This window comes from Lolium perenne, chromosome 7 (assembly GCF_019359855.2).
Source record: "Lolium perenne isolate Kyuss_39 chromosome 7, Kyuss_2.0, whole genome shotgun sequence".
NCBI lineage: Eukaryota > Viridiplantae > Streptophyta > Magnoliopsida > Poales > Poaceae > Lolium > Lolium perenne.
The window spans coordinates 184,390,834-184,403,323 of record NC_067250.2 but is presented as its reverse complement, the minus strand read 5'-3'; positions in this window follow the sequence as shown (position 1 = coordinate 184,403,323).

Here is a 12,490-nt window from a genome sequence, read left to right as displayed (position 1 = left end):
CCTTGGACCGGCGCTCAGAAGGCATCATTTCCGGAACATCCGGGTTATCACCTTGGGCAGGGATTTTGAAGGCTTCCATCCTGACCCGCTCACCTAAAACATTGAGAGGTGCGGGCACAACCTTGTTGATGAGCAGCTGAACGTACTGGGCAAGGTTAGGAGTCAACCTCTCGCGAACACAGCGCCGTAACTCGCAGTAGATGAGATCACAGCCATCAATAGGTTGCCGGTGCTCAGGGAGACAGTAGTACATCAAGTTCAGATGGTATGCACGGCATTCACTTGTATCGCCGGACTTGCTGATGAGAGTCTCACGGAAGAGCTTGGCAAGCAAGAGGTAGGAGTAGTACATCCCGGATATGGTGGGAGGTCCAGGTGTGGGCTCCGGCGGATAGCAACCAGCAATGTCCCCACGGTTGAACTTCTGCTGAGAATATATCTTGAAGCCAGAAGAACGCCCTCCACCAAACCCCAAGGCTTCACAGAAATCAAGATAGTTGCAAGTGTATTGCTGTTTGCCCGTCATCCAAGTCATAGTCCGAGCTGCATCATCATGGAAAAAGACTGTGCAGTGGAACTGTCTCACCAAGGTTGGACAATAGCACCCATCAGTAGGTGTCAAGCACATAAGATCATACAACCCCATCCGCCTTAAGGTCGCAACCACAAAGCGGAACTTGGTGGCTTCATACATTCCAATGACATCCTTGATGGCCTTGGGCATAACAATGGTGCCTTTCTTCATGTACTCGCGGGAGTCATAGAATTCTTCCCACATGACTTGCTGTGTGTTGGTCCAGAAGAATTGATCTCCACCTGTGTAAGTGGGTTCCGCAAAGCGATAGGGGTTGGACTCTCTGAGTCTTCTCCATGCCCCAATATGCACACTGCCAACATGGAAATCTGGCGTACCTCATCACCATCTGTCTTTGCCTCTTTATCTTTCCTCTTATTGGCAGATTTCTTGATTCGGCCTCCGGTTGAGCTGCCACCCTAGTCGAGGAGCACGACTAGTAGAGCGCCGGGGTGGAACCCGGAGCTCCTCCCTCTCTTGGCAACATGGCCGGGGTTCGCTTCGATCCATTCATCACCTGTGAATCAGCATAATAGGGAGAGGATAGCAAGGAGGTAAGTGTACATGTCATCAGCATATGTGAGGAAGCCAAAAGCATAGCCTAGGTTCAAGTGTCTCGACGAGATCATGCGAAAAAGCTGAGCGAGCCGGCGCAGGAGCCGGTCCGGCCGGACGACAGAGACGGACGAGCCGGTTGGCCATCCGGTTTGACCGGGCTGTGCGCCGGACCAGCCGGTCGAGAGGCCGGTCGACCGGGCTGTGGACCGGGTCATGCTGAGTTGTAACGTTTGCCCAGAAATTCGACATAAAATCATGCAAAACTCACAAACTTGAACATAGATTATACCAGGAGAGTGAACAATGTGCATAGGAGGGGTGTGACACTCTAGGTGGCATGAGGACTTACTAACCCTAACCCTAACCCTAATTTTTCTCAACTTTCCTCAAAAATGAGCAATGTGGGAGGGAAAGCAAGAGGGAGAGGGATAGGGAGAAAGATTTACCCGAAGACATTGTCCTCTTGGCCCAAGTGAGCAAGAGGAACTCGTGAAGAAGGCTTGAGGACCAAATCCTCACGATCTCCCAAACTAGCTTGAGAGGGACCAAATGCTTTGGTGAAGATGCTTGTGAGATCCCGATCTATGTTTGTGTGAAGTTTGGGGAGAATCTAGTGGTGGGAAGTGCCTAGGATGTGGTGGAGATGGTGGAGGCGGCGGCCATGGAGGTTGGAGAGGTGGGGGATAATGAGGAAGAAGATCCCCAAGGGGTATCCTCTTCAAAACATAACAGCCCGCACGGCCGGTCGGGCACCCGGTCAATCAGGGCTGATGACGGACGACCCGGCGCAAAGCCGGTCCGACCGGGCCATGACTGCCGTAGACAATTTTCCCAAAAATGTGTCATTTTGCCTCGTTTTGCCCCTATTCTTTGTGTAAATGTGTGTGAGTGCTCATATGATGACATGTACATATAGATAGATAGATAATGATGAGATGAGCATAGACATGGGATTGGAAAACACAAAGTTCTCTAGGCATACCCATTGGAGTGAAAATGCAAACAAGATACAAATAGCTACAATGGGCATGATTCGAAGTATATCAAGAATCATAAGAGCATTTTGAAATAGTTTTTTTTTTTTTTTTTGCAATAAGATCATTTGGCCTTATATAGTCAAATCAAGTTGTAATGAAGGCTCAATGAGGGGCGGGGGATTACTCCCCCTATGTGAAAGCGCAAATGTCATGAGACCTCGAAGAGACATGCTTGGGTCCATATAATGACATTGGGTCTATTTATGTTGCACACATAGGTATGCATCATACCAAGACATGGTAAGATGACTATCCCCATATGTGCTATGCCTCTAAGCTAGATAGCAAGATAAATGCAAGAATATAGTGCAAGAAGTTACTCAATCCAAGTTTTTAGGATCAAGAATACCAAGTTCTCCTCTCAAGTTAACAAAGCGGGCTTCATCCAAAGGCTTAGTGAAAATATCCGCCAATTGGTAGGTTGTTCCCACATGAGTGAGATCAATATCCTTATTGGCAACATGATCACGAAGGAAGTGATGGCGAATGTCAATATGTTTGGTGCGACAATGTTGAACCGGGTTGTTGGCGATCTTTATTGCACTTTCATTGTCACAAAGAAGAGGCACCGTACCAAGAGACACACCATAGTCTTTCAAGGTTTGCTTCATCCATAACAATTGAGTGCAACAAGATGCCGCGGATATGTATTCGGCCGGCGGTGGATAGGGCGGTGGAGTTTTGTTTCTTGGATGACCAACTCACCAATGACCGGCCAATAAATTGGCAAGCCCCGGAGGTAGACTTCCGATCAACCTTATCACCGGCCCAATCGGAATCCGAATAGCCAATGAGTTCAAAGGTTGACCCCTTTGGATACCATAGCCCGAGAGTAGGAGTGAGAACAAGGTATCTTAGTATCCGTTTGACCGCCACTAAATGGCTCTCCTTGGGAGCGGATTGAAAACGAGCACACATCCCTACACTTAGCATGATATCCGGCCTAGAGGCACAAAGGTAGAGCAAGGATCCTATCATGGAGCGGTATACCTTTATGTCCACATCCTTCTCACCGTCACATGAACCAAGTTGCCCCTTTACGGGCATGGGTGTCTTCATTGGACTTGCATTGGTCATGTTGAATTTCTTGAGCATGTCCTTCACATACTTTTCTTGAGAGATGAAGGTGCCTTTTGCAAGTTGCCTCACTTGGAAGCCTAGAAAGAACTTCAACTCTCCCATCATGGACATCTCAAATTTCCTAGTCATCAATAGCTCAAAAGCTTTGTTATGATTGGGGTTAGTTCCACCAAAAATAATATCATCAACATATATTTGACATATAAAGAGGCCACCCCTTTAACCCGCTTGGTGAAAAGGGTGGAATCGACCGTACCCATGCAAAACCCATCATGTAGTAAGAAATCCCTAAGGAACTCATACCAAGCACGTGGAGCTTGCTTGAGACCGTAGAGTGCCTTATGGAGTAAATACACGTGGTTGGGTCGGCATGGGTCTTAAACCCGGGGGTTGAGCCACATATGCGGTTTCTTTTAGGGGACCATTCAAAAATGCACTTTTCACATCCATTTGATATAATTTGAAATTGTGGAAAGATGCAAATGCAAGCAAAAGACGAATAGCTTCAAGGCAGACTGCGGCGCAAAGGTATCCTCAAAATCCATACCTTCTATTTGGGCAAACCCTTGCGCCACTAACCTTGCTTTGTTTCGTATAACAATGCCATTCTCATCTTGCTTGTTCTTGAATACCCATTTGGTCCCAATGACATTGATGCGATGATCCTTGGGTCTCTCAACTAGAGACCATACTTCATTACGAGTGAAACACTCCAATTCTTCTTGCATGGCAATTACCCAATCCGGATCAACCAAGGCTTCATGTACCTTAAGTGGTTCAAAACTAGACACAAAAGCATGATGTTGACAATAAGTGATAAGTAATGCATGGTGTCTACGAGTTACCACGCCTCTTGAGATGCTACCAAGGACTTGATCCACTTTCATGTCACTTGCCCTTGTAGCGGCCTTGATCTTCCGAATGGTTCCTTCATGATCAATGAATTCATCTCTTGCAAGTACTTGATCATGAGGGACCACTTGAGCTTGATCATGAGTAGAGGATGTTTCTTGATCGTCATCATGATCTTGCTCCATGGAATGAGGATCTTCTTCTTGTTCTTCGGATTGAGACTCATCTTGAGTGGAGAATGGTTCTTGAGTTGCACTTGATGGTTCGGCTTGAGTTGAGCTAGGCTCTACTTGTGGCGTGCTTGAGACATCTACTCCATCATCTTGATCATCGTTATGAACCTCCATGGGCCGGATGTGTCCAATGCCCATATGCTTGATGGCACTAGATGGATCAACATCATTACCTCGCAACACATGGAACAACTTGCTCCACTTGGGAGCCATTATCCTCCAAGAACACCACGTCACAAGATACTTCAATAGTCCCGGAGGACCGGTTGTAGTATCTATAGGCGTGAGAGTTCTCCGCATATCCAACAAATATACCCTCTATGGTTCTAGTTTCAAATTTACCGAGCTTTCCTTTGTTGTTCTTAACAAGGCATTTGCATCCAAAGACACGAATATACATGACATTAGGCTTGTTACCGGTAAGGAGCTCGTATGGGGTTTTGTTGTGGAGGGGACGGAGGAAGAGCCGGTTGGAGTAGTGGACGGCCGTAGAGATGGCTTCTCCCCAAAAGTTGTGGGGTGAGTTGAATTCACTCAACATGGTTCTTGCCATCTCAATGATAGTCCGGTTCTTCCTTTCAACAACACCATTTTGTTGAGGGGTGTATGGCGCTTAGAAAACTCATGCTTGATGCCCTCATCATCCACAAACTCTTGCATAGTGTAGTTCTTGAACTCGGTGCCATTGTCGGTCCTAATTGCCTTGATCTCGGATTCATACATACGTTGAGCTTTCTTGGCGAAGGTGATGAACTCTCTATGGGTCTCGTCCTTAGACTTAAGGAGAAAGACCCAAGAGTATCTTGAGTAATCATCAACAATGACAAGTCCATACTTGCTTCCACCAAGAGTATCATAGTGTGATGGCCCAAAGAGGTCCAAATGAAGGAGCTCCAAAGGCCTAGATGTGGTAACAATACTCTTGATGGGATGCTTCTTCTTGAGTTGCTTTCCGGCTACACATGCACTACAAACACGATCTTTCTCAAAAGAAACACCGGTTAGTCCCACAATATGTTCACCCTTTAGGAGTTGTTTAAGATTCCTCATGTTAACATGACCAAGGCGGCGATGCCACAACCATCCTTCGTCATGCTTGGCCGCCATTAGACATGTGGAGAAGGAGGGGCTCTCTTTCGAGAGGTCAACCACATAAAGGTTGTTCTCCACAAATCCAACAAGGACCAATTTGAGATTGTCACTCCTAAAGACTTGCACATAATATTTAGTGAAATATGAATTGTAACCGGCATCGGCAAGATGATATATAGACAGTAAGTTATAGCCAAGGTGTTCAACAAGCATAACCGTCTCAAGGCACAAGTCCTTAGAGATTGCTACCTTGCCATACCCAAGTACCTTTCCCTTTGAGTTGTCACCAAAGGTAATGCTTGACTTCTTGTGGATATCTTCAATGAATTGATCAAGCACACCTTTTCCTCCGGTCATATGATTGGTGCATCCACTATCAAACACCCATTTTGGACCACCGGAGGAATACCCCTACAAGATCAAGTAGAGGATTTAGGAACCCATCGATTAATGGGTTCCTTTGCAATGGCAACAATATCTTTTGGTACCCAAATTGAGTACTCTCTATAAGCATAGCCATTGGGGGGGCCAACATAGTTAGCATAGACATCACCATAATAATCAACAAATAATGCATAGTGATCGTTTGGCCCCGTGTGGGCACCACTAGTGGCTTTGCCCTTTGAGGCTTTGCCATTGTTAGTGACCTTCTTGTTCTTATCTTGAGCGGGTTTCTCCTTCTTGTAGTTGTTCTTCTTGTGAGACTTGGGAGTATATCCAAGTCCATACTTTTGATTGTTTGACCTTTGCTTACTCAAGAGGTCATCCAATCCCATCTTGTTCTTGGCGGTGGTGAACTTTGCAAGTTCCTTTGTTAGCCTAACATTTTCCTCAAGAATAGATGCTTGCTCACAAGAAGATTCATTAGGATGATAGTCAAGACCATATTTGGTCACCAAGGACTCAAGATATGCATTGGTCTCAACATGCAAAGAAAGTTCCTCTTGTAAACGAACATGTTCCTCAACAAGTTTAGCATGCTCACTAGTAAAGGAAATGGAGGAACAAGCAAGCTTTTCAACATCAATGGGATCCTTCATTGATCCAAGAGCCTTTTTGTAGGATTCTTGAAGTAGATCATGATTCTCTCCAAGTTTCTTGAGCTCATCCTTGACAAGCTTGTTAGCTCTTTCAAGGTGGTCAAGATCCCTAGTGAGAGAAGCATGAGCAACTTCAAGTTCCTCCTTTGAAGCATTGAGCTCTTGGGTCAATAATTGAGCCCTATCAATAGTTTCTAGGTCCTTAACTTTATCAAGTTCATAAGTTTCGATTTGTTGCTTAAGGCCTTGAGATATGCACCTTTCGGTTTTTAGCTCTTGTCTTAGGAGATTGAATCTCCGTTCCTTCTCATTCAATTGATATTCTAATTCCTCAATGGACTCATCCTTTTCTTTGAGTGAGTCCATCAAGAAATCAAACTTGACAAGAGCTTCACCACGAAGGGTGCATCTAACATCATAGAGTTCCTTAAGCATAGTTAATTCTTCTTGATCTTCGTTTTCATCATCAAGAACACTAGATAGGGAAGGTGGAGATTCCATTACCTTGGTTTCCCTTGCCATAAGACACGAGCCAATGATTGGAGAGGAGGGAGAGTCATCGGAGTCATCATCTTGAGTTGTTCTTGCCATGAAGGAAGAGCCAACATCATTCTCCGTGGAGTAATCTTTGGAGTAGTCATATGTGAAGAGTGACCCGGGCTTAGAGTATGCTAAACCGGCCACTCCGGCCTCCTTCTCCTCATCTTCCTCTTCTTCATCGGACAAGTACTCGGCCCCAACAAAAGCTCTTCCCTTGTTCTTCTTGTACCGATCGTTGATTGGGTTCGGCTTCAATCTTGGTTTGACCCCTTTGATGAACTTTGGTTTGTCTACCCTTTTCTCATAAGGGCACTCATTTGCAAAGTGGTTATCTTCATCACAATTGTAGCAAGTTCTCTTCTTCTTCTTGTCATTGAGGAGCATTGGGAACTTTGCCTTGTACTTCTTGGCAAAGAAAGCAAAGTCGGTAGCAATGTCACTAGTTGAAGTCATCTCTTCATCTTCTTCAATCTCATAGTCTTCTTTGCTTTCATGGTCAGCTCTAGCTTTGAGAGCAAGGTTGTGTGACGCTTCATGGTTGTGTGAGGCTTCATCAACACGGTTCATTGCCTTGAGCCTCTTCCCGGCTTTGGCCATGCTTTCATTGGCGGCCACATAGGAGACTAGATCATCGGAGTTGAGATCGGCACTCTTGGTCATGATTTGCAAGTTGAGTCCAAGGTTGGTGTCTTCTTGTTTGACGGCAATCATAGCAATGACCTTGGATTTTATGAAGGCTTCGTTCATCTCAAATCCGTCATTGTACTTCTCAACACCAAGTCCCTTGACCCTTACTTTCAGAGCACCAAGCCTAGCATAGGCATCAAATATGGATTCTCCATCCCGAATCATGAATTGGTAGGCCTCTTGCTTTGCGGTCTCATAGAGAGCTGATTGGATCAAATCGGTTCCCTCTTGTAGTACTACGATCCGATCCCACAACTCTTTAGCGGAGACAATGTCATCGACTTGATCAAGAAGCTTGCGGTTGATGCCACTTCTAATCTTGTCACGTGCGGATGCATTGAGTTGACGGTTGTAGAACTCGGTGGATGTCAACCGAGTGGGATCTTGTGGCTCCGGATATCCATGAACAATGAGCTCCCATAGCTCCACACTGCAGCTGCGAATATGAGATTCCATAGCAGATTTCCAATGTGGAAAGTGAGTTCCATCGTAATGGGGAACGGTCCCACTATAGTTTATATGAGGCATGGGTGAAGTGTTTCTAGGATAGTTATAGTTAACATCATGGTAGGACTCCTTAGAGACCGAAGCCCCACTAGAAGTTCCACCCGCAGTTAGGTTCTTAAGCATGGCAGTCATTTACTGCCATTTGGTTTTGTAGCTCATCCTCCTTTTTCTTCTTCTCGGCCTCATATGCCAAGAATCTAGATTTCATCTCTTTAACCGAAAGGTTAGAGTCTTCATCTAGACCCTCGAAGAGTTTATCCATCTCACTCTTAAGGCGGTGAAGCCCTTAATAAGAGTCCAAGCTCTGATACCAATTGAAAGTATAGAGATGGTAAACCTAGAGGGGGGGGGGGGTGAATAGGTTTCTACAAATTTTAATTCTTTCTTTGCAATATTAGGCTTTGCGGAATATAAAGATGAGCCTAATGCAAACTAGGTGAAGCAACCTATATGAGGATACAACTAACTCGAGCACGAAGGCTCTCACGAGCGATTAAATCACAAGTAAGGAGTTCGGTTAGAGATAACCGATAGCACGCGGAGACGAGGATGTATTCCCGTGTTCCCTTGCTTTGCAACAAGGTACGTCACGTTTGGAGGAGTGGAGGTCCCACGAAGGATTCCCCGCGCCACGAAGGCTCACCCTATTCTCCGGAGCCTATCCCACGAAGGAATAGCTCACTCACTTGTGGTAGACTTTGAGGTAGCCTCCAAACCTTCACAATCTTGCCCGGAGCAAATCCACAGCCCGGATGCTTCCGGACTCCTCTTGCCTACCTAGGGTTTCCAAGGAACCCTAGGAAGCAAGCTTCTCAATGAATACAAGGGGGAATGAGATTTGGCTTGGTAGAACGGTAGATCGGGTCCTCCTCTAATGATTCCCCGGAGGGATTTGAGTTTGGGTGGAGGAGGAGGGAGATCTGAGGCTTTTGGTGTTTCTAGCAATGGAGTATGAGAGAGAGAGCTCAAGAACAGCTTGTAGTATGTTGCCTAGCTGTTCAGAGGTAGGAGAAGACCTATTTATAGTGTTCTTCTAAATACGGCCGTTGGTCACTTGCCACATCAGCAGATTCTTCGAGAAACCCGGTCAACCGGATTTTGCGCCGGACAGGCCGGTCCACAGCCCGGTCAGACCGGGCCACAGACCGGGCCGGCCGGTTTCCAACCGGAGCTGGGACCGGGACTTGACCGGGCAGGCTTCGGGCTTACCGGATGTGGCCCGGATGTCACAAGCGAGACAGATTCTTGGCCAAGGGCCGCTCGATCAGAGCCCGGTCGAGCCGGGCCGTGGACCGAGGGCAGCCGGTCGAAACCGGGCTGGTGACCGGACGCGCGCCGGACGGCTTCGTTTCTTTATCGGATGTCGCCGGATGGCACCGGTCCAGTGGTCCGGTTAGCGGCCGGCTGCCCGGTGCCAGGGCCGGTCCGACCGGATCTGTGACCGGCCTGGCTCAGAAAAACTAGTTGATTTTTCGTCGAATTGGGGGGGTCTCCCGTTGCCTTTTGTTCCATTGCTACACCATCATACCTCTTTGGCTAATACCTGAAAGTCATCTTGTAGGCATGTATTAGTCCAAATACTCTAGCACGGTGTCATAGATACCAAAATAATGGATAAGGGTGAAATACCCTTACACACACTAGGCCGGCGCGGCCAGGGCTTGGGCCGCGCCGCCCTACTGTGTTCCCACCTCGTGGCCCCACTTCGTTTCCCCTTCGAACTTCTGGAAGCTTCGTGGAAAAATAGGACCCTGAGCGTTGATTTCGTCCGATTCCGAGAATATTTCCTTACTAGGATTTCTGAAACCAAAAACAGCAGAAAACAGCAACTGGCCCTTCGGCATCTCGTCAATAGGTTAGTTCCGGAAAACGCATAATAATGACATAAAGTATGCATAAAACATGTAGATATCATCAATAATGTGGCATGGAACATAAGAAATTATCGATACGTCGAAGACGTATCAACCTCTGATCATGTTCCATATGATGTCTCGTGAGTAGTTCATTTAGTTCTTGAGGACATGGGTGAAGTCTAAATGTTAGTAGTGAACTATGGTTGAGTAATATTCAATGTTATGATATTTAAGTAGTGGTGTTATTCTTCTAGTGGTGTCGTGTGAACGTCGACTACACGACACTTCACCTTTATGGGCCTAGGGGAATGCATCTTGTACTCGTTTGCCAATTGCGGGGTTGCCGGAGTGACAGAAACCTGAGCCCCCGTTGGTATATCGATGCAGGAGGGATAGCAGGATCTCAGAGTTTAAGGCTGTGGTTAGATTTATCTTAATTACTTTCTTGTAGTTGCGGATGCTTGCAAGGGGTATAATCACAAGTATGTATTAGTCCTAGGAAGGGCGGTACATTAGCATAGGTTCACCCACACACCGTATGTAGCGAAAGCACTAGACTAAAATCCCGTGTGTCCTCGAGAACGTTTGGTCATTATAAGTAAACAAACCGGCTTGTCCTTTGTGCTAAAAAGGATTGGGCCACTCGCTGCAATTATTACTCTCGCACTTTACTTACTCGTACTTTATTCATCTGTTACATCAAAACCCCCTGAATACTTGTCTGTGAGCATTTACAGTGAATCCTTCATCGAAACTGCTTGTCAACACCTTCTGCTCCTCGTTGGGATCGACATTCTTACTTATCGAAGATACTACGATACACCCCCTATACTTGTGGGTCATCAAGACTATTTTCTAGCGCCGTTGCCGGGGAGTGAAGCGCTATTGGTAAGTGGAATTGGTAAGGGAAATTTCTACTGTTTGTGCTGATTTTATTTACTTTCTTTGCTATAATTCATTATGGAGAGATCTTCTCTTGAGTGTTTATTTGGGAAATCTACTACTACTGCAAAGGTAGTGGATGAGGCGCCAGGTAAGGAAGAAATACCATACAAAATACCTATGAAAATTATTGAACGTGTAGTGGGTAACCGTTATACAGGGGATGGAATTGTCCACCCTGGAGATCATTTACTGTTCTTACATGAATTATGCGGTTTATTCAAGTGTGCAGGTATTGCTATGGATGAAGTGAGGAAGAAAACTATTCTCTATATCGCTGTCTGGTAAAGCGGCGCATTGGTATAAATTACTGGATAATGGGGATTCTCTTGAATGGAATGATATTGTGCCCCGGTTTTATTCTAAGTTCTATCCTCCAAGTGAGATTCACAAAGATCGGAATCGCATATATAATTTTTTGCCTCATGAAGGAGAGAGTATTGCCCAAGCATGGGGGAGATTGAAGTCTTTAATGCTCAAATGCCCCATTCATGAGCTTCCTGGTAATATTATTATTGATAATTTCTATGCAAGACTTTCTTTTCAAGACAAGACCTTCTTTGGATACTTCTTGTTCTGGATCATTTACACGCAACAAGGAAGAGTTTAAAAGGGACCTTCTTAATCGGATCCAAGAAAATACTGAAGGATGGGAGAACGACAAGGATAGAGAATCAGGTATAAATTATGATTATAAATGCATTGAAGCTTTTATGGATACTGATAAATTTCGTAATATGAGTGCTACTTATGGTCTTGATTCTCAAGTTGCTGCAAATCTTTATAAAGCTTTTGCTTCTCATTATGAATTGCCTAAGAAGAACTTTGATAAGTATCATGAACCGTATAAAGATAAAATTGATTCATCTATAAATAAATGTGTTGTAGTGGAAACTGTTGATCATGTTATTCCTGAAGCTTATATTGAAAAAACTCCTTTCCCTGCTAAAATGAAGGAGTACTCTGTTATAAATAGTGCGGTTCATAAAAGTGAAAAGAAACCTATAGAACCTGAAGAAAAAATAAAAGTTGAACCTGTTGTTGCAATTATTAAAGATCTTGTGACTGAAAATGTGGAGGATGGTCATATTATTTTCTGTGAAGATGCCTCTAATATTGTTTCGCATCCTAATAAGTCTGGGAAAGCTAGTGCTCCTATGCTATCTGTTAGAATTGGTGATCATTGTTATTATGGTTTATGTGATATTGGTGCAAGTATTAGTGCTATTCCTTATGAGCTTTACACGGAGATTATGCACGAAATTGGTTCTTGTGAACTTGAAGATATTGATGTGGTTATTCGGCTGGCTAATAGAGAAACTATCTCTCCAGTTGGTATTGTTCGAGATGTGAAAGTTCTATGTGGTAAGATTAAATATCCTGCTGACTTTTTGGTACTTGGTTCTGCTGCTAGTAAATATTGTCCTATCATTTTTGGTAGACCTTTTTTAAATACTTGTGGAGCTATTATAGATTGCAAGAAAGAGAAAAT